The sequence below is a fragment of the Gracilinanus agilis genome, chromosome 3, assembly GCF_016433145.1.
Source record: "Gracilinanus agilis isolate LMUSP501 chromosome 3, AgileGrace, whole genome shotgun sequence".
NCBI classification, from domain to species: domain Eukaryota; kingdom Metazoa; phylum Chordata; class Mammalia; order Didelphimorphia; family Didelphidae; genus Gracilinanus; species Gracilinanus agilis.
The window spans coordinates 536,261,492-536,285,952 of record NC_058132.1 but is presented as its reverse complement, the minus strand read 5'-3'; positions in this window follow the sequence as shown (position 1 = coordinate 536,285,952).

Genomic DNA, 24,461 nt, shown 5'->3' with positions numbered 1-24,461 from the left:
AGAAGAAAATTCTAGATTTAGAGTCAGAAAGCACTTGGATGAAATTTTACCTCAGACATTTATCAATTTACTTGTGAAAAAAAAACAACACGTATCAAGTGTCTATTATGCTCCATGAACTATGAGAAATATTGAGGATACAATTTAATGTAATAATCTACTCACATAGAGTAGACATTTATTGGAATAATCTACTCACATAGAGTTTACATCCTAACATGGAAGAGAACAAATAAATTATATAAATATATGGAGAATTATTATAAAGACAATCATTAAAAATAAATAGAAAGTATTTAAATGCAAGTTACTTTGGGGGAAATGGCACTGAAGAAAGGGAGCATTGAGGTGGCACAGTGAATAGAGTTCTAGACTGACTTGGAATCAGGAAGTTCAAATAAATCTTCGGAAACCTAATAGCTGTGAGACTCTAAGCAAGTGGCTTTTCTTCTCTGTCTGACTCAAGGCCCACCTTTGGAAAACAATAGCACCTTTCTCCCATGATTGTTGAGAGAATATAATTTAGATCATACTTTAAAGTACTTTGCAAACATTAATGTATTATATAAATGCTACTTGTTGTAACATAAAAAAGAGGAAAGTGAAAATGGAATTCATTCTATGTATAGCTCACAATACAAAAGCAAAGAAGCTAAGATGGACCATTAAATGTAAGAAACATGGAAAATGTATTTTGCTTTACTAGAGAGGGAAAGTAGGGATACATTTCAGGAAGGTTAGAAGATAGTTTGGAACCAGATTAAGATCTTTAAAAGCTAAACAAAAAAGTACAAATTTTACCCTAGAATCAATAGAGAGTCCACAAAATTGACTGAAGAGGGGAGTGACATGGTCTGATCTGCATTTAAGGGCAATTAATTCAAAAGAAATATTGAGTGTAGACTGGAATGATAGCAGTCTTAAATCATAGAAACCAATCAGAAGGTTATTGCAATTATCGACAAGAAATGATATGAGCCTTAAATAAGGTGGTGATTGTGTGAAAAAAGGCTGGATGGGGGAGATGTTGTGGAGGTAGACATGGCAATATTTGAAAAGTATGAGGTGAAGATAAGTAAAGAACTGAGGATAATGCAGAAGAAAGGTGACACTGAGGTCAGTTTTAGACATGTTAAATTTGAGTTGTCATCAAGATATTCAGTTTGCAATGTCCAATAGATCATCGGAGATGCATAAGTAAAGTTGGATATAGAGATATATGTTTTATCTTCATAGAGATGCTAGTTAATGACATCTGATGATGTTACCATGAAAGAGAATATAGAGATAGAAGAAAACCTAAGATAAGATGTTGGAGAATAATTCCAGTTAGAGAATTTAGAACGTGATCCAGCAAAAGAAACTGAGAAACAGCAGTTTTATAGATTGGAAGAGAGAACTAGGGAAACACAGTGTCATGAAAACCCAGAGAAGAAAGAGTTTGTAGGAGAAACTAATGATGAACATTTTCAAATGTAGCAGAAAGATCAAGAGGATGAGAACTAAGAAAATACTAGTGGATGTGGCCAGTTAGGTATTATCCAAAATTTTGATGAGAGCAAACTCAGTTGGGTTTTGAGATCAGAAGCTATCTTGCAAAGGCTTGAAGGATTGAAGAATGAGTAAGAGTAAAGGAAGTGGAGGTAATGAGTGTAGCAAGCTTTTTCAAGGAATTTGGCTATAAAAGGGGAAAGAAGAAAAAGGACAGTAACTTGAGGAGATGGTAGATTTTAGTTATTAAAGGTTTTTTTTTTTTTTTTAATTTTGGTTTGCTTGTATTGTGTACATTTGAAATAGAAAAGAAACGTGAATGGAGAGAGATTATTGATTATCATCCATGTGACTCTATAAAATTCTTTTTTCTCAAATCCTTACTGAAAAATGAGGGTTTTGGACTGGATAAATTCTCAAGATTCTTTTCAACTTTGAATGTATGATCTGATTTTCCATTCAGATTCCTTTAAGTAAATAAATCTTTCTGAATCATCCTATGAACTCACAGGTGAATTCAACTCTTACAAAATCACAGAATATTAGAAATGGAAAAAAATTAGAGATTGTCCAATATTCTCATTTTATAGATCAATAAACTGAGACCCAGATAGGTGAAATAATATGCACTAGAATATGCATATTATATACATATTTATACAGCCAATTTTTCCTCTGATCCACTTGATTGTTTGTAAATTAACATATATCTATGACTATTTTGAAATCCCTTTTAACTTTTAATTTATGATCTTACAACATATTATCAGAGAATACAGATATTACCTGTGGCTTAGAGTCCTCAAACAAACCTAGTCCAGTTTAGGGGGCTGCACTTGTAGGTGGGTCATTTTTTTTTTTATCTTTGGTTCACTTCCCCTACCTCGAGATAGAGAAATACATTTTTATATAACATCCATTTTGTGCCAAGCACTATGCTGAGCATCTTTAAGAAATCATAATCTTTTGATCCTTACAACTAACAAAGGTGCCTGGTGGCACAGTGGATAGAACCTTGGGTCCTGGGTCAGGAAAATTTGATTTTAAATTTAGTCTCAAATAGCTCTCTTTGTGACCTGGGGCACTATTGTTGAATATGGATACATAGGATCCTCCCTCACAGCATCCACTAATCTCATCATCCCCTATCTTTGTCATAAACCCTGTTTTCCCAAAAAAGTTATTTTCCAGTGGGACACTCCCCATCTGTTTGGTTGGGACCTCTCCTTTTTATTTCTCTAATGTCTATTCTTTCCTTTTCCCACCTTCCCTCCTTTTCCTGTCTTCTTTCTATAAGAATGCAACTTATCTATTCACTGTTCACACATGTAGTAAACAAAGGACAAAACATATTTCCTGTTCCACTTCTACTACCATACCAGCTTCCCTCCAACTGTACAATTTTGTCCCATAAAATTAATAAAATGTGATTCATCTGAAAGAGTAGGAGATGTGAAGTTTAATCTAGGATTTCAGTTCTACTCTTCCATCTTAATGTTCTTATCTATTTAAATTTTACTTTTTTTCATCCTTTCATGTACATCTAAAATATTTCTTAATGATCATATTTTTAACCTCTGGTAGTATTTAATTTATTTGCTTATTTTTTTATTGAAAAGTATACTAATTTAAATTTTTTATATCTGGGTTGTACATGTAGTTGACTGTGATGACAGTCACAGGTTTGCATGGTTTATAAATTGAGATTGTATATTTAGTTCCTTTGCTTTTCAGAAAATATCTTCCATCTCCTTCTGCTGTTTCTGATGGATGTATAATATTTTTTTTGCTATTTGTTTGCCCTTCTGTTTACATTTGAAATCTTTTTTTTTCCCAGCCCCTTATAAAACATGTATTTTGTCACTGACATTGTTTAACAACTATTTATTTTGGAAATCAGACTAGTTTGGGGATTTAATTTGATTTGTTTTCACTTTTTTGTTTTTACTTATAAATAATTTGTTTATGATTTCCCTTGTTGCTTTATTTTCTGTCCTTATAAATGCTTACATTATTTTCTTCATTGTGAGGATTTTTTAAATTGATGGTTATTTCATTCCTTCTTCCATATTCTCAGCGAAGATACCCATCAATATTTAAAATCATTTTTCACAATGATAAAAACTTGTTTTATGTCTATCCTACTAATCCCTTTGAAAACAAAAAAGAATCAACAGTAACAAATACACACAATCAAAATAAATGTGCATTTTGGCTATATCCAAAAAAAAATCTTTCATTTTATATATTTAGACCATTATTACATCTTTTTTACCTTCTGATGTCTAATCTTTGCCATTATTCCTCTATAATGATAGTGAAAACATTGTGTTGATCAGTTGTTAAGTTTCTCAACATTCTTCTTTACAAAATTGTTATTGTATAAGTTGGTTTTCTCACTACACCAGGTCATAAAGATTTTCTCAGTTTTCTTTGAAACTGTCTCTTTTACCAGTTCTTACGACACAACATAAAGAAATTCTTTGAGAGGAATCCCTTAGATCTAGTTCTTAGTCATAACAAGTAGAGCAGATATAAATATGCTGTACATTCACAACCTTTTCCTCTTTCTTTAACATCCTCAGGGAACAAGCCTAATTTTGATAACAATCAATCATTAAGTGACTTTTGAGTTACAATTCCAAATTACTTTCCAACATGATTATACCAATTCACAACTTCAACAACAATGCATCAATGTGTTAATTCTCCCAGTGCCCCTCTAACATTTTTTATTTTCATTTTTTGTTACTTTGACAATATAATGAGTGAGATACAAACCTCACTTCACAGTTTACTGATAAAATATTAACTTTCCCTCTTCTTTTTCATCTCACCTCACTCAGACACCCCTCTTTACCATTTCTTTCTTCACCCCTATTTCACATAAAGAGGGGATTTATTTTCCTTGCCAAAGCAATACTTCTACCTGGATCCATTATCACACCTCCTTTCATACTTTCTATCAGATTGTTCCATAAATCAACCTCACTCTCTCTTTTATGTTCAGTCTCTCACTATCTATTGGCTTCTTCTTTACAGTTTACAAATTTTCCCATGTTTCTCTCATCCTAAAATAAAATCCCTGATAGTTATCACCTTATGCCTCACCTCCTAATCTTGGCTAACTTCCTTGAGAAGGCTGTGAATATTAGTTATTAGGCAAGATCATTTCCTTCTACATCTTTTGCATCATTGATGCCAACCTCATAATTCAACTGATACTTCTCCCTTCAAAGTCATCCAATGATCTCTTAATCACCAAACATAATGGCCTTTTCTCAATTATAATCCTTCTTGATTACTCTGTAACTTAAAATACTATTAATCACACTTTGTACCTTGATAGTTTTTTCTAAGTTTTCATTTAATTTCCATTTCTACTCAGCTGACACTCAGATCTATATTACAAACCTTCTTGAGCTCATTTCATTTCATTTTTTCACCAAAATCCCTTCTGGAGAGCTCAGTTTGAATGCCTAATAGGCATTTTAAAATCAATACATTCAAAAGAAAACTCATTATCTTTTTTCTCCACAAATATTCCCCTCTTTCTAATTGCTTTATTATTTTTTATAGACACCACTAACTATCCTTCCATCATGTAGGATGATAACATTAGTTGCCACCTACTCATAACCTCTTGGTCATTTCCTCACTCCTCATTCACAATTTTTCCATATGCCCAATCTGTTGTCAGCTCTTATGCTTTTCTACCTTTACCATATCTCTTATATGTGTTTTTTCTTTCCACTTAGATAGCACCTAGTCTTGTTCAAGCAGAAGACAGATTTTGCAGACTAATTGGAATAGCCTCCTGTTTCTGCTTCAAAATTTTCTACACTTCAATCTATCTTCCACTTTATAGCCAAAAAAATGTATAGGTCAAACAATGCTATCCCCACACTCAACAAAATCCATTGTTCTTCATTAGTTCCAGAATCACTTATAAAATATTGTATGTGTCTTTTAAAACCCTTTAAACCTAACTCAGTGACTTTTTACTGGCTAATTCTCATGCCCGAGATGTTCTTCCTCACCACCACTTTTGGGCTTTCTTGTTCAAATTTCAGCTCAAATTCTACCTCCTGCAGAAAGTCTCTCCTGGACATCCCATCCTCTCCTTCTTACTGCTCATATATTTATTGGAGATTATTTTTAATTTGATAGATGGATATAGATACAGTTATATATACATATAAATATGTGTACACACATGTATATATAGCTTATATATACTTTAATTATTTACAACTTGTCTCCCCCATTAGAATGTTAGCTTTTGTAAATATAATGCATAAAATGTTGTCAAAAACAAAGCACTAATTAAATGTTTGATAAATAATTGACAACCTCTAACTTACTACATTATGTCTTCACAAAGATGAAACAAAGATATCTAGTCTAGAGACTTGTACAAAAGGAAAAATAAAACAGAAAACTAACAACAGTCTTAACTACGTAAATCTATTTTCCAAATATAACATCCATGCTTATGGTGCCTCATAGTCAACTCTTTATCATGAACCTGAAAGCCCTATGAATATGTTGACTTGGCAGTCTGGACAAGGTTACATCAGTGACAACAAAAGGGCTTCCAAATCAGAATATTTCCACCCCCCCCCCCAAACAATTGAAGATGAGAAAATGCCTGTGAGTTGAAAGAAAAGGCAAGAGGCAAGACTCATCATTGACAAAAATATGTAGTTAGTAAACTTATTCAAGAAAGGATAGAAGGATATTAACTTTTATACAAATAAATCACATTTAGAATGTTTTTCTGAGTTTTCCTGAGAAGCAAGAAGTTCTAGACTTATGCTCTGCCTTTGACATCTTTTGAGTATATGACCGTCAGTAAATCACTTAAACTTGCATCCTCCAGAGAAAATGCTGGATCTTCATTGTTTGAGGGAATTTCCTCATCTGTGGGTCCCCTAAGAACAATGAATCCATACATCTAGCCTGAATTCCCAATATTATAATCTAGTTTCAAACAATAATCCTTTTTTAAATATCTGTGGCCTCCTTAGTTTTGTATACTTTAGTACGTTTCTAGCATCACTATGTTTGACATAACTATAATTCTTATAGTATCACTCTTCTGCTGATATCTGAACTTTTGCCACTCTTATCACTGTTATCTTAAATAAAAACAGTTATAATCTTTCCCAGGGGACCCCTTTATAGCCACTGGCCTACAAGGAGTAAATATTGTCAAACCACTGCCTTGCCTGACAATGTTTACAGCAGAAAAATACCCCTAAGGACCAACTTGAGGTTCATAATTTTTTTTCTTCCTCTGGAAAATTTTCCCCTGTATACCTGGGTCCCACATGCATACCATGTCATGCCAATGGTCTACCAGGATACTATAGAATACCTCCTTTTTTAACTGTTCCAAATGAATCTCATATCTGTCTTCAATTTCATATAGTATTGTTCATGTTACCAAACATGTACTGTTTATTTCTCCTCTCTGAAAGTTTCAAAGCAGTATTCTTTTATGTAAACATCAGTACCTCAGCAATGAGTCTGAGGGTTTTTAGAAGCACCCTTATTCTCTTCCTGATTACCATTCCTGATTATGTTTTTCCACAGAAAAGTCAGGCTTGGCTGATAACTTTATGCTACTTCAAGGGAGATCCTCAAAATTTGTAGGTGGGGAAGATAGGAAAGGACAGACATTGCTGCTCTGAATACGTGCATTATGCATAGGGAAAAAAAAGACATTTTATTGTACTTGCCATGTCCTTATTTTGAAATAGAATGTGAAGTTTCCTTCCTTCCTTCCTTTGTTCATTCTTTCCTCCCTCCCTTCCTTCCTTCCTTCCTTCCTTCCTTCCTTCCTTCCTTCCTGCCTTCCTTCCTGCCTTCCTTCCTTCCTGCCTTCCTGCCTTCCTTCCTTCTATCCTCCCTTCCTTCCTTCATTGCTCCCTAGCATCCTTTCTTCCTATTTTTTTTCACTTTGTTTCTTCCTGCCTCTCCCATTCCCTCTGCCACTCCCTCTATGACCACCCCTCTCCTTCCTTATCACCCACCTTAGAGATCACCAATAGGAAACTGGAGTTGTTTGGCTTCTCTAGCCTCAATAAAAATGGAAAACTGAGAGCTCTGCTTTATGGATGTTATATAAAGGCAAATAACCTTTTCACTTCCACTTTAATCCTTGGTCATTAAACATCTGGGGCACAGACCTCTTATTATTGGTTGCTTTGGGCTGATAGCCCTTTGCTTTAGAAATCTCACAGTGACTCATACACTGCAGAGCAAAGCTCCCTGAGTTCCCTACCTGAGCATTATCTCCATCTTGATCATAATTACCCCTTTCTTCAATGGACCAGATGTTGCAATATAAGTTCTAATTTTTTCAGGGTTTTTTTAATGATTACTTTGAAAACTAAAAAAATAAGAATCAAAAAGTCTCTCACAAAATCTTCCTTGATATCTCATGATGTAAAGATCATTCTGGATTCTTAAAGACTTAAAGGAATGTAAGTTTTAGGAAGTTCTGTCATCTTGGAGTGGTTTCAAATATGGTCTCAGCAACAGATTTACTTTCTGAGGATCAGCCTTAAGGAGAGACCAAACTTTATATAAATAAGAGGGCGCTAAGACTCCTAATTCCAGCTCTGATGGAGCCTCAATCAAAAGCTGACATGAAAGTTGCCACTTCATTCACTCTGAGGACATACCTGATGAGCAGAGCCTGGAAGCACCAAATCTTTTAATTTCAACATTGTTAAACCCTGGGGCAGTGTTGGCAAGTTATCTTTAGCCTGAAAATGAAAACCAGCTGAGACAACACAGCCATCAGAAGGAAGTGATACCAGACCTCCAGGGGGAGTTTTTAGCTTAGCAAAATCTGGATTGCACACAAAAGGATATGTACCCCAGAGATATCTGAAAATATAATGATTGAAATGGAAGACGGAGAAAAACTGATGGGAGACAGGCAGTGAAAATAGTACATGGCCTTGTCTATCCCTAAATTGTAATAATTGATATATAGAAACTAGGGAAGGATGCTAAGGAAATCAACAAAGATCAATTTAAAATGGGAAGATGAAAGAAAATCCAGACTGTAACTCTCTGATAGTTTTCTGCTATGATCCAAGGGCTGGCACCTTTCTAGAGCCCATAACCACCATTTCTGCCACAAAAGGTCATGAAACCTTCAACTATGGGCTATGTTCCAGTGACTGTCTTTCCACCACCATTGCAAGCATTGCCTTTAGCCTCTGCTGCTATGATGTCTATTGTTACTGCTGCATTTCCACTCTGATCATGATGAGACTTCTAAAGAACTTCTGAACTGATTAGATCACCTGAGTTCTCACACCTTGAAATATTCATTCACCTAGAGCCAAGAAAAGTAAAATATAAAGGAGAATCAACCTCACCATAGTTATGGGCTTATTTCATCAGGACTTGTGCTTGAGACTTTAGGCCAAGTAGGAAACCAGATATACTTGCCCTCTCTTAACTTTCAAGAAATAACCCTACACATTGCACCCATGTCAAAAACAAGAAGCAGACACATGAGGATGGGTTGCCCCTTTGGTACATATAATCTTTTCAGCATCAGAAACCACTGACATCAGTCCTATTGGCTTCACCACTATTACCCTACCATAAGCTACATTAATGAAGCAAGGGAAGTAGCAGTTATATCTGTAAAGTCTTCTACCTAATCATACCAGATCTGGAACATTATGTTTTAGTTCAATGCATTATGTTTTAGAGGCTAAGAGAATGGCAAATGCCTGAGGATTGGTAAAATGAACAGGGGCCCCAAAGAAGAGATAATTTAAGGCAGACATAATAAAATGAACTTGAAGACTATCAAGAGGAAGAAGGCTAATGCTTCCTTGAAGGCAGAACTAGGGCCAAAGGTTAGAAAATTCACAAAAGCAGATTTTGGACAGGTATAAGGAAAACTCCTTAACTGAGTTAACATAAGTGATAATGGCTGACTTTAGAGGGTCTTGGGTTTTCTATTACAAGAGCTTTTTCAAGCAACCCTGTAGGATCCTTTGTCAGGAATATAGTCTTAAGGATTCCTGCTCAGTTGTGGGGTGGACTTTGTGATCTCATTGTAATCCTAATGTCATATTCTGCAACGATCCAGTGATACTAAAAGCAATGCATTTTCAAAGAAAAAAAAAGAAATAGAGTGTGAAGGTTAAGGTTAAAGTTTAATTAAAAGCCCAAAAGGATTTTGTGACAGTACAATGAAATGAACAAGGCACAAATATTAGAAAGAAACAAAAAAATGTCCATATCCTGCCTCATATGTTTAATCTATTTGTGATCCAATGTGATTGACTCAAATTTGTGTTTCAGTACCATCTTCATTATAATGAAGGGACTGAGCTTGATAATTTCTAAGGTTTCTTCTAGCATCAATTGTATAATCTTCTTAAAAGTATTAGTTAAGAGGTATAGTTTTACTGATGTGAAAAACACAGCTACAAATGAGATTCTGAACACTTATAGAAAAAGTAAGGATGGAATCTTATATTCTTTTAGTGATATTCAAAAGAATTTGACAGGAACAGAATAAATATAGTGAGCTGGGGTTGTTTTGGCAGATGTAACTGAATGATATAGAACTGATATAGTTAAGGAAGAAGAAACAAAGAGATGAAGGAGAATATCAAATTCAGAAAAGACAGGAACGTATTTAAAACTAAATAGAAGGGAAGAGCACATATATGTGAGTAGAATCGGTTTTATCACCTTGGGGCAAAAAAGTAATTAGAAATTGCAGTGTCAAAATTTAAGTTGAAAATAGATGGAACCGAGGTGGAGTCAAGATGGTAGAGTAACAAACCAGGAGAACAGTGATAAAAACTTTCCTAGATTGATCACAACCCTTAGAAGAAACAAAAACACACAGCTTACCAGAATTATTTCTGAAAACAGAAGTTGAAAAAAACTGAAGTTGGGACAATGATTTCTACACCATAGGGGCAGAGCATATCTTCAATATAAATAAAGTTATGTCAAGAAATAGGCTGTAAAATGAGCAAACAACCTAAGAAGCAGACCATAGACTATTTCTATAATAACAGTGTGATGATTATTACTCAGCCAATCTGAAAGAAAAACAAAAAGGCAAAACACCAAGCCAATAACAGGTGTCTCTCAGTAAAGCTGGGTCATTAGGCTTCCTCACACCTAAAGGCAATTGAATGAAGAATTTCCATCAGTTATATACCCTAACATTTCCTCATTTCTGGATCTCCAGAGGATGGTTACCCCTACTTTTTCTGGGGACCTGCCTCAGATGTGTAATGTGAATATGATGAATTCACCCATAAAATCAAAGAGAATAGCAGAATGAATCAAATGTTATAATCCCAGAATATGGTATCTACAAGAAAAACATTTAAAGTGAGTCATACAGAGTAAAAATTAAAAAAAAAATTATAAAAAGTGTCTCTAACAAAGTTCGCATTTCTCAAATATATAGAGAACTGAAAGAAATTTATAATACAACAGAATCCTCAATTGACAAATGGTTGAAGGTTATAAACAGTCAATTTTCAGATGAAAAAATTAAAACTATCTTTTACCACATGAAAAAATGCTTCTATTAGAGAAATGTAAATTAAAGCAAGGCTGAGTTACCACTTCACATTGATCAGATTGGCTACTATGACATAAAAAAGGATAATAATAAATTTTAGAGGGGATGTGGAAAAATTGGGACACTAATACTGTCGGTGGAACTGTGAATTGATTGAACCATCTGGAGAGCAAGCTGAAAATATTCCCAAAGGGCTATCAGAGTTTAAATATCCTTTGATCCAGCATTACCATTCTTAAGTTTGTGTCTCAAACAGATCAAAGATAGGGGGAAAAGAACTACTTGCACAAAATATTTATAGCAGTTTTTTTGGAGTGAAATAGAACTGGAAACTGCAATGATGCCCATTAATTGGGGAATGACTGAACAAGTTACGTGTTATATGATTGTAATAGACAACTACTATACTATAAGAAATGATGAACAAGATAATCAAAGAAAAACCTGGAAAGATTTATATGAAGTAACTCAAAGTGAAAGGAGTAGGACAAAGAGAACATTGTACACAGTAGCAACAATAAAGTACAATGATCAACTATGAATGACAACTATCAGCAATACAAGGATCTGGCAAATTCCTGAAGGACTCATAACAAAAAAAGGCTGATATAGAAGGAACTGATAGTAATACCACTACTAGACCTGTATCACAAAGAGATAGAAAAAAATGGGAAAGTACCTACTTGTACAAAAATATTTATAGTTCCACTTTTTGTGAGGGCAAAGAATTGGAAACTAAAGGAATGTCCATCAATTAGGGAATGGCTGAACAAATTGAGGTATATCATAGTGATGAAATACTATTGTGCTTTAAGGAATAATGAACAGGAGATTTCAAAAAGAACTTTAAAGACCTTCATGGACTAATACAAAGTGAAATAAGCAGAACTAGGAAAATATTGTACATAGTAACAGCAATATTATGGAATAAAAAACTGTGATAGACTTAGTCACTATCAGCAATACAATGATCCAGAACAATTCTGAAGGGCTTATGAGAAAGAATGCTATCCATTTCTAGAGAAAAAAAAAACTGTGGGATGAAGAACAATATGATTTTTAAGGTTATTTGAGTTTATATTTTAGAGTTTTGGTATTATAAAATTATTCACAAAAATGAAAAATATGGAAATATTTTTTTCATTATAACACATGTATAATCCATACTGAATCACCTGCAAGAATCAGGAGGGGAAGGAGAGGGAGGAAGAAAGGGAGATAAATCTGATCATATAATTTAGGAAAACTTGTGGGAAAATGTATTACATGTAACTGGTAAAATAAATAGAAGGAACTAATAGAATCTGAATGCAGGTAGAAACATGCTATTTTTATTTCATTTCCTCAATGATTTTTTCTCTAGTATAAATGATATGTGTCTTCTTTCACAACATGAGAACTATTGTAAAAGAAAATACTGGGATAGGAGAATAACTGGGTTCCAGACAAACTGGGGACACTCCCACACCTCACAAACACAGGAAAACCAAATAGGGATGTGAGGATTCAGGGAATGACAGTTAGTAAGTTAACTGACAATCTATCATCCAGGGAAAACCATTGATGTAGGTAACTTCAAGATGTGGGTTATTTATGGCTTAGAGGAGTCAGGAAGTAAAAATAAACTGGGTTTATTGATATAAATAAAGGAAGTGGAAGAGAAGGGTTTGCTACACTATGGAATAACCCAAATGACTTAACTAAAGTCTAAACTAAACTAAATCTCTAACTAGAATAAGAGAGGGCTGGAGAGGTCGGATTCTCACTACACTGGTCCACAGTGCTCCAAGATGATCACAGATGTCACAGGAACCAGGAACAAGTTCAATACACAGCCAGTTAATCCACAAACTCTCTAGGAAGTAAGGTAGATAAATCTGCTGTCCACCAGCAGATAACCAAGATCTTCCTTCTACCTAGGCCACGATAGTTGATTGAAGGTATCTTCTTCTCAGTGAAATCCCACTCTGTCAGCAACTTGTATACTTGGCAAAGCTGGACCACACAGCCAAGACTACCTCCCTTCAGCTTGGTCAAAAAACACTCTCTCCTTTCAAACCCTGGCTTTATTCCATTTTGGAATGTCCCTGAAGTCCAAGATTTCTTCAAGCTGTCATCTATTCTGCCTTATTTTAAGTTTCCTATTTTCCCTATTACACTATGAAAGTAAATATTATAGAATAATACATGTAAAACCCATAAGCTTGCATCTCGGGAAGGTGGGAGACAACATAAGTCACAAAATGTTAAAAAATTACATTGTTGAATTTAATTGATTGTATCAACATGTAATCTGGAAAAAGTTAAATATTTAAAGAAATAATCCCTAACTAAACACCAAATTTGCCTTTGAAAAAATCAAAATAAATTTAGAAAATTGAAATTTAGAAAACTACTGACCCAATAAAAGAAACAAGTAGGTGGTTTTACCAAAAAAAAAAAAGATTATACAATAGATAGGCCACTGGTTAATTTCATTTTAAAGAGGGAGCCAAAGGAAAGGAAATGCTCATCTGTCAGTCTGTTTCTAAGGCAACTCTTTCAAAGTACTTTGCCCATCACTGCCCTAAGACAAAATCCCCAGTGTCATATGGATTCAGAAGTTAAATTCTACCCAACATTTCAAGAACAAGTATGATTAATATTATATATATGTATATATATATTACATAAACTATTTGGAAAAATAAGCAAAGAAGTCATACCAATTTCCTTTTGCAACACAAATATGATGTTAATATTTATCCCAGAAGAGCAAAAGTGGAGAAAAAAAACTATACATCTACTTTCTTAATGAATATTGATGCAAAAATGTTAAAAAAATACTAGCAAGGAGATTACAACAATGTATCACAAAATTGTACACTATAAACCAGGTGGGATTTATACCAAGGATGCAGAGATGGTTCAATATTAGGAAAACTAAGAGCACAATTGACCAATTCAATACCCAAACTAAAAGAAATCATATGACTATCACAGAAGCTACAGAAAAAGCCTTCAACAAAATACAATACCCATTCCTATTAAAATCACTAGAAAGTATAGGAATAAATAAGCCATTCTTTAAAATTATAAGTAGTGTCAATCTAAAACCATCGCCAAATATTATCTGTACTGGAGATGAGCTAGAAGCCTTCAAAATAAGTTCATTATCATCATAATTATTCAACATTTTCCTAAAAATGTGAGCTATAGCAGTGAGAAGAAAAACAAAAATGAAGGAATTAGAATAGGCAATGAGAAAATAAAACTATCACTGCAGATATATGATGGTATTAGAGAATCAACTAAGATATAATTGAAATAATAAACAATAGTAGCAAAGATGCAGAATCTAAAATGAACCCAAGTAAATTATCAGCACTTCTACATACTACCAACAAAAACAAGCAAAAAGAGATAGAAAAAGAAATTCCTTTTAAAATAACTCAATAGTATAAATGACCAGGGAGTCTGCTTACAAAAACAAATGCAGGAATGTTATGAACACACTTACAAAACTCTTCACACCAATAAAGTCAGATCTAAATGATTGGAAAAAATGTTAATAGTTCATTGGTAGGCAAAGACTTCTCCCTAAATTAATTTACCAATTCAGTCTCTTATCAAGTTACAAAAATATTTTATTAAATTAGGAAAAATAATAAAATTCATCTGGAAGAACAAATGGTCAGTAATTTCCAGGGAGTTAGTGAAAAAAAATGAGAAGAAAGATGGTCTATCCTTACCATATCTCAAACTATACTACAAAGCAGTAATCTTCAAAACTAAATGATACTGGCTAAGAAATAGAATGGTGAATCAATGGAATTGACTAAACACAAAATACATAGTAATAAGGGATCACAGTAATCTAGTGTTTGATAAACTCAAAGATCCCAGCTTTGGGGACAAGAACTTACTGGCAAAAACTGCTGAAAAACCTGGAAAGATGTTTGGCAGAAACTAGGTAGAGACCAATCACTCATACACTATAAAATAATAAATTTGGAAGGGATATGGGGAAATTGGGATATTAATGCAGATAATGCTGATAGTTTTAGATATATACTACTGATCATTTTATGGAAAACTTCATTTATGTTCAACTATATTCAATAGTTTTTAACAGGAATGGGTATTGCATTTTGTCAGAAACTTTTTTCTGTCTATTGAGATAATCATATGATTTCTGTTGGTTTTGTTTTTGCAATGGTCAACTAAGTTGATAGCCTTCCTAATATTGCAACACCTCTATGTTCCTGCTACAAATCCCTCCTGGTCATATCATATGATCATTGTGATATATTGCTTTAATTTTAATATTTTTGCATCGTGTGTGTTTTTATTTTTTTGGTTTCTATTTTATATGTAAACCAGAAAATTGCTGTCTCACACTCAACTATTGTAGGAAATGAACTTTGAAGAGCTTTTCCCCATAGTAATGCTCATTATGTCATGGGGAGAGTTCCTAAAGTTTACAGTTGTTAAAAAGAAAATTAAGAGCTGTTATGGAATTGAGAAGGCAAATATTAGGGTTACAGTTGGCAGCACATGTAAAATAGGAGGTTATGAAATAGAGACAATGAGTCTCTACATGCAGAAATTATGACTAGATGTCTATCTCACCCTGTTTCACATAGGATCATATTTATAATATGCCTATGCAAAATTTGAATTATAATTGTTTACTGTATTACTGGCTGATACTACAAACTCATCAGCACCCTATAATAACAAACTCAGCCTAGACACATATCCATGAAGTATGCAGCAATATGGATCTTCACAATTAGAGGCTGGTCTTATCATAGCCTAAACTAATCTTTGTATTCTAATTACACTCAACTAAATTACTCATCATCCCTGTACAGGTGACAGTCGCCTGCTTTTTAATCTTAGTTCACACCATTTACTAGTAATATTCCCAATGAAATGCTTCCTGTTCTTAAAAAGCTAGCTCAGATGCTACCCTCCTCCTTGATTTTCTCTGGTTTCTCAAATATCTTTCTTATGTTGTACTTTGCATAGAACTAGCTTCACATGTCTCATGTCTACATGTAATTTCACATTGCATTACAATTTGTGTACTATTTACTTTTTATGATATGGTTCATGAAGACTTTTGTGTCTCATGTAAAAGTTGAAATACTAATACTGTGAGTAATAATGAAAACTAACATTTATATAATGTTCTAAGAATTATTAAGTACTTTGCAAATACTGCCTTGTTTTATTCTAAAACAACCCTTGGAGTCATGTATTGTTATTACTCATACAGTGCCATCAGCTCCATTCAGTAGCTCTAACAGGTCCAAGTCATACTTGCAGTTGGAGTTATGTGTTAGTACTTAATACACTTAATATTATGAATTAAAGCATAGATGTTTAAAAACATGAATAATTCTCCTATTATAAGTTTAAGCATTTAGGTTAATTTTATTTCTATAATAAGGCCAACACTTCCTATAAAACAGATATAATTGCATATAAGGTCACTGAAACCTACTTCAAAGAACAATATTCAAGGGGTTGGACAAGATAAATTATAGTTATGTAAGTGGGATGCAGTTGTTCCTCTATATTGTTACTAGAAAAAAATTAATGTTTGCAAAACAAATGAAAAATGTAAATCTTTCAAAAGTACTAACTAGAATGAGATAATCATGGATTGAAAACAAAAGGATAAAAAAATGATGGTTGCAGAGGAGGAAACTAAACAAACATACATATGTAAAATAAATGCAATATAATGAGAGAAGAAAAATCAGGAATCATGTAAAGAGTACAACCATGTAAGTATAATCTGAATTTCATGAAATGGAAGAAATGACTCAAGACAAAATACTATAGTTTTAGCTATTCTTAGCATATTAGGGGGAAAAACTAATATCTATAAAGGGAAACGCTCTTAAATTGCCTTCAAACAGAAGATAGGATATGGCTCGAAAAGAAAGAACTGAGGGAAATGTTCACAATAGAGATGATTATTTAATTGTATTAAACAACCAACAGAACAAATTAATTTGATGCACAATTCAAACCTACTAAAAAGCAGGTAGAGACACAGAAAAGTTGATTAGGATCACCTATGGGGATGATAAAGGAGGAGGCAGGAAATGCTGTATTCAGAGGTATAAAAGTGTGTTATAGAATTTTTTTTCAGAAAGTTTTGAATTATTTATGATATTTATTTAGAAATACATGGACCTTGTCCCAGAACCAAATAATCAGAGGCTACTTACTGTATTTGGGGAAAAAATAACACTAAAACTTTGTTAAAGGAAAAGTAATCACAGTAATCAGTATCAGGAATTGAATGACTTGAGTACCTGAAAACCAGCATTTTAAGAAATAAAAGTACAAGACAATTTTTTAAAGAAACTAATAGGCAAGAAAGTATAACAAATTCAAATAAACAAATTCACAGTGTTGAAATAAACCATAACTTTTCTGATGCATTCTGAAAAACAATTTGGGACAGAAAGTTACTCAAGATGCCTTTTGATTGAGCAATACTCTTATAGTTCTATATCTCTAAAGAAATTTAAAAAAAGATCTGTATGTAAACAACATATTTATAGAATCTACTTTAATCATTATTTTAGAAATCTGAAAATTAAATGGGTACCTACTTTTTAGGATTAGCTAAGTAAATTATGATATATAAACATAATGGAATATTATTCTGCTTTAATGATGAAATAGGTTGAGAAGGAGCTGGGAAGATTTTTCTTATGAATTGAAGCAGAGTGAAGTTAGCAGACTAAAAACAATTTATAGATATAACATAAAAATTGAATATCTTATATATGTAAAATACCTTACTAAAGAAAGAATATGCTGCTCAATTCCTGTCAGAGAGGTGATAGATTTGAAATAAAGAATATCATATATACATTTGGGACATAGTCACTGTAGATCTTTGTTTTGCTAGGCAATACATATTTGTAATGAGAGTATTCTTTTTCTTTTATTAAACTGTGCCCTGGAGAGCTTAGGGTAGGAGAGGGGCGTTTGGAGGAAGAAATAACAAATTCTTGCATAAAGAATAAAAAAATGAATGAATAAATACTACCTGACTACCCTAACAGAATAAACAAAATTGGTATCAATTTTAGAATATTGAAAAAGCAATATAATTAGCATGTTTTGGTTTGAAATAGTTATGAGAAATAAATGTAATAATACTATAGAAATTAATATTTTCCTGATCAAATTATTAGAAAAGGAAATATTTTATTTATTCTAAGTGCTTATAATAAATCATTAGTAAGCAAAAATATTGAAAACCACAATATAAAAACTATTATGTCAGGCGCTATGTTAAAAGGCAACGAAATTCTTACACTCTAACCTACTCAGAAAAGTAGAAGTATATTCAAGGAAAGGGATTAATAAAAATTACACTTTTAAAATATTGCAAAACAGGTATATGCATTTCAAAGGAAATTAGAATCATGTTAAGGAAAAATAAGGCTTTAAAAAGTAATCTGAATTATGAATATTTTGATGGTGGAAATAAAGTTGATGATGGAAAAACTACCAGGTTCTGAAGGGGAAGATCATGCTAATTAAGTCACCCATGGTCTAGCTCTCCAATCTGTGGACACATATTTATGGGGTAAAATTACACTCAAAATATCACTCTCTTCTTGTTCATTATAACTCATCTAAAGTTTACTCTCTGTAAAATGGACAAATAAATCTTATGTCCCATCTTTACAGGTATAACTAATACAATCCCCACTATTTCACAGAACTACCTCTGAAATCAGCAGTATGAAAAAACTAAAGCTTAGAACAATATCTCCTCTATTCCAGAAGCAAAGCTTGACTTTAACATAAAGTTAGTCAAGAAACAGGCTTGGAAAATGACCAAAGAACAAAAATCTTGACCATAAAATGTAACTATGCTGACATTGAAGGTAAAAACAAAAAATCAAAAAGAAGACTATGAAATCAACATAGGTACATGCAAATATATGAAGAAAAATATGATTAATCACAGTCAGGAAGATGACAAAAAGGATTTTTAATCAAATAAGAAAAGTAGAGAAACAAATTTAGAAAATAAATTAACAATCCTACCCTAACAAATCCTTTTATTCAATGCCATCATATTTAAATTACCAAATATCTTATTGAAGTAGAAAAATTACAAAATTCTTCTGAATGAACAAAAGATCAAGATAGAAAAAGAATTAATGGAAAAATGAAAAAAAGGAGTTCTAGCAGAATTAGGTTTTAAGCTATATTTTTAAAAAGTAATTATCAAAACAATCTAGTACTGGCTAAGAAATAGAAATGTAGATCAGTGAAACAGAATGGACATAAAATGAACAATAATAAAAGATTAAAGTAACCTCATATTCAAATATAAGGAATACATCCAGGTTATTGGAATAAAAATCACTATTTGGTAAAAATTATTAGGACTAGCAGAAAGTAGTTTAGCAGAAACTAGGTTTAGAGCAATATATTACATCATTCACTAAGATCGGAATGAGATCAGTACATGATATAGACCTAAAAGGAGATATCATAAGCAAATTAAAAAAAAAAAAACAAGAAGAAACATATTACCTATAAGATTTTTGAATGGGAGCAGAAATTATGAATAAATAAGAGATGGAGAGCATTGTGAGATGTATAATAAATAGTTTTAAATATATTAAATTGAAAATGTTTTGTACACATAAAAATGTCAATATTAAAAGGAAAGCAGAAACTTAGGAGGATGTTTTCATATACAATCTCTTGGTTAGAGGCCTCATCTAAAATAAATAGGAAATTTTGTCAAATTTATAAGAATAAAAGCCATTTTCCAACTGAAAAATGGACACAATACATGAACAATTTTCTGATAAAGAAATCAAAGTCATGTAGATATATATTAGAAAATGATCGAAATCACTAGTGATTAGAGAAATGCAAACCAAAACAATTCTCAGGTGTCATATCACAACCATTAGATTGGTTAAAAGGACAAAAGGACAACATTTCAAATGCTAGAAAGGACATGGAAAAGTGAGGACACTAGAACACTACTGGTGGAATTGTGAATTGATCCAACCATTTTTAGAGAAAAAATTGAAGAAGCCATAATAGCTCTCTGTAAGAAAATATTTCTTAGCCAGATGGATTCGAAAGCGTATTCTACCAAATATTTTAAGCACAATAAATTCTAATACAATATAAACCATTTGGAAAATAGGCAAAAAGTAGTCCTAAAATGTTCCTTTTATGTTTCAGATATGATGCTGATGACTAAAGCAAGAAGATCAAAATCAGAGAAAGAAAATTTTATACCATTTTCCCTAATGAATAAAGATGAAAAAAAATCATAATAAAGTACTAGCAAAGATATTAAAGGAATATAAAACAAAGAAAATACACTATGATTTTATGAGCTTTACACAGTAATGCTGGGATGGTTTAATACTAGGAAAATATCAGCATAATTAATCATATCAATACCAAACAAAATATTAAGATTATCCCAAGAGATGCAGAAAAAATAATTTTTAATTTTATTTTTCCACACTGTTTATAGATATACTTTTTAATAGTCATCATTTGACATTTTATAATTCATGTTCTCTCCCTCCCTCCCATCTTAAGTTCCTCCCTAAGATGGCAGGTAATATTTTATAAGCTGTATATTTTTTTATCGCACAAAAAATAATTTCATATTCCTCCTATTGTGAGAGAAGACATATTGCTTATACTAGAAAAAAATTCATGGAGGAAATAAGGTGAAGAATGGTATGCTTCAGTCTTCATTAAGACTCCCTCAATTCTTTGAATGGATAGACTTTTTTGTCATGTCTCCCTTGGAGTTGTCCTGTATCCTTTCATTAATGATAATAGTTAAGCCCTTCACAGCTGATTATCATACTTTACTGATGTTACTATTGTAGCATCCATGTTTCTGAGAGGGGTTCAAGCTGCATCACAGAATTCCATAATGCTCCCCAGAACTCTAAGGGAGGAGGCAGTTAAGGGCATTTGGAGTCCTGGTATAAAAGCCAGATCACCCCTCTTGCAAGGGTCCTGACTCTTGGCTCTTGGCTCTGGGCACACATATACTCTGTGTAGCTTTGGGCTGAGATATTCAGTCACTGACTTTGATAGCTAACCACAAAGATAGACTTTCAAGAAAGATCTCAGTCTATCTTCAGTTTAGCAGTTTAAGTTTTAGAAGGAAGATTATTTAGGGGCTTAGACACGAGTTCAGCCATTTAATATGCATTCCCCACTCTGGGGGAATGTGTTGCTAGCCTGCATATAGCTGTTTTAGCCTGAATAACTTCCCTCCTTTTTCCTTAAACTGATTCCCTTCTCCTGTTCCTTGTAATCATTAAATCAATTTAGTTTGTGAAAGATAGAGCTTGTATCCAGTTAACTTGGGGTCATACTACCTTCCTTTCACCAAGCCAAGTAATACATCCAAGCTGGAGCATCAGCTGTCTCTTTCTTACAGCCTGTGGTCTGATCTGTAGAAGAGTTTAACCTCAAATATTTCTGTCCTGTGAGAGAATAATTTATACAATGAAAGTTATTTTCACAAAGGTTTAATCACTATCCGCTTACCATCTTGGCCCAGAATTTAACAAACTTGAATAACCTCCATAACCAGCTCTGAGAGTGTTCTGTTAACTGATTTCCAACTGCTTACATGGTGGGGGGAGGTGAAGGAGTACTCCACAGGCTCTTACCCCTCCCATCCAGTCAAGTTTGTTCTCTTCTCCTCTGATCTGGGACTGGGGAAAATCCATTGCCATCTGACCTTTAATCCACAACATTCTCTTTGTTCTGCTCACTTTACTTTGTATCACTCCTCGTAAATCTTTCCCAGTTTTTAGTAACCGTCCCAATTGTAGTTTCTTACGGTACAATATATTCCATCACAATCATATACCACAGTTTGTTCAGTAATCCTCCAGTTGATAAACATCCCAGTTCTTTGCCAAAATGAAAAGAGTTGCCATAAATATTTTTGTACAAATAGGTACTTTTTACCTGTGTTGGATTTCTTTGGGATATAGAACTGGTAGTGGTATTGCCGTGTCAAAGGGTACAGTTTTGTGACTTTGGGGACATGATTCCAAATTGCTTTCTAAATATGCATCAGTTTACAGTTCCACCAACAGGATATTTATTTCCAATTTCTCTACCTCCCCTCCAACATTCATCATTATCCTTTTCTGTCATATTGGCCAGTCTGATAATTGTGGGGTACTACTTCAGAGTTGCTTTGCATTTCTCTAATTAATAATGATTTAGACTATGACTAAAGATTCTTTCAATTTCTTCATCTGAGAATTTCCTGTTGATATTCATTGACCATGAAACAATTGGGGAATACTTTGTATTCTTAGAAATTAGACTCAATTCTTTAAATATTTGAAAATGATGCCTTTCTCACAAACACTGCCTATATTTTCCCATTTTTGTTTTTTAAACTTTATAATATTATTTCTATTTGCTTTTTGTGCAAAACCTTTTTTTAATCTAATGTGGTCAAAATTATATCTTTTACATGTCATGATGTTCTCTTTGTCTTATTTGGTTATAAATTTGTACCTTATGCATGTATCCGACAAGTAAAGAATTGCATTCTCCTTTAATTTACTTCCAAATCATGTATCTAATTTGATTTTACATTGGTTTATGGAAGGTATGGAATTATGTAATACAATACTCATTCCTGTTAAAAAACTATATAAAAGATATGAATAAAGCTTTCTAAAAATGAAGTGTTGTATTTTTTTAAATCTAAAACCAACATCAAAATTACATGTAATGGAAATAGGCTAGAAAAATTTCCCCCCAAAATAAAAATGAAGCAAGGATTCCCATTATTACTGTTATTGTTCAATATGGTACTAGTAATGCTAGCTACTGCAATTAGAAGAAAAAGAACTGATCAATTGGAATAGTCAAAAACATGTAGAAGATATGATGATATACTTGGAGATTCTAACAGAATCAGCTAAAAATTAAGAAATTAATGTGTATTTTATTTCTCTTTATATCATTTATTATAAAACTAATTCATCTCATATAATCCTTTAGGTAGTACATATAACTATGATATTAGGAAGGTTAGTACTAGTTGTTAATTAACTGTGGTAGATAAGGAGAGAATTAGCTTAAGGATTCTTGTTATCAACCTTGGAATGTTAAGTACATAGTTTGACTGAATCCTGTTTCTGGATAAAGATAACAGTAGCAAACATGGGGTCAGATATGAAAGAAGGATTTTATAACAAATATTTTTATGTGAATTTATGTCAATAAAAGACTCCTCAGATTCTTCTTAAGAGTTTTTGTATGAGGGTTTTGTGATAAGATCAGTAAGTCTCTTCCTAGAGTCATTGACTGAGGATATTAATTATAGGATCAATAAAATGCTTGAAACTTGTACTAGAATTTATCAACTATTGGATAACATACTTTGTAGATTTAAGTGTTGTTAATCAATGATCTGTATTAGCTATCAAAATCCTGTAAAACAACTGCAAACATTCAAAAGAGGTCTTTCATCACAGATTGGGTATAATGAGACCATTTACTGTATTTGTCCACAAATAAAATTCAGTTTCTGCTCAGACTTAGACCAAGAACTTTTTTATTTCTTTACAAAACTAGGTGATATAATTAACAATCTTAGCAAAGTTGCAAGATTTTTTAAAAATGCACAAACATGACATCATCAGCATTTCCATATATTTCTAAGACGAGCATCATCATAAAAAAAGAAATTCCACTTAAAATGACTGTTGGCCATTTAAAATACTTGGGAGTCTTCCTGTTAAGACAGAAACAGGAGCTATAAGAACAAAATTACAAAACACTATTCACACAAATAATATCATATATAAATAACTGGAGAACATTAATTTCTTAGGGATAAACTAAGACAATACAATTAAAATGATAATTCTACATAAATTAATTTACTTATTCAGTGTCATACCAATGAAACTACCAAAATTACTTTATTAAGCTAGAAAAATAATTTATCTGGAAGAACAAAATGTCAAGAATATTAAGGGAACCAATTAAAAACGCAAAAGAAGTTGGCTTAGCCATCTCAGATCTCAAACTGTATTACAAAGTAGTAATTATCAAAACAGTCTAGTATTCACTAAGAAATAGACTGGTGAATCAGTGGAATAGACTAGTTTGCAATACACTGTAGTAAAAGACCACAGTAATCTAGTGTTACTGATAAATCCATAGTTCCAAACATTGGGGTAAGAACTCACTATATAACAAAAATTGCTGTGAAAACTGGAAAGTTTATGACAATAACTAGGTAGTATCTAGCATCTCACACTGTACAGCAAAATAACATAAAATCTGTAGAAGATTTAGACATAAAATG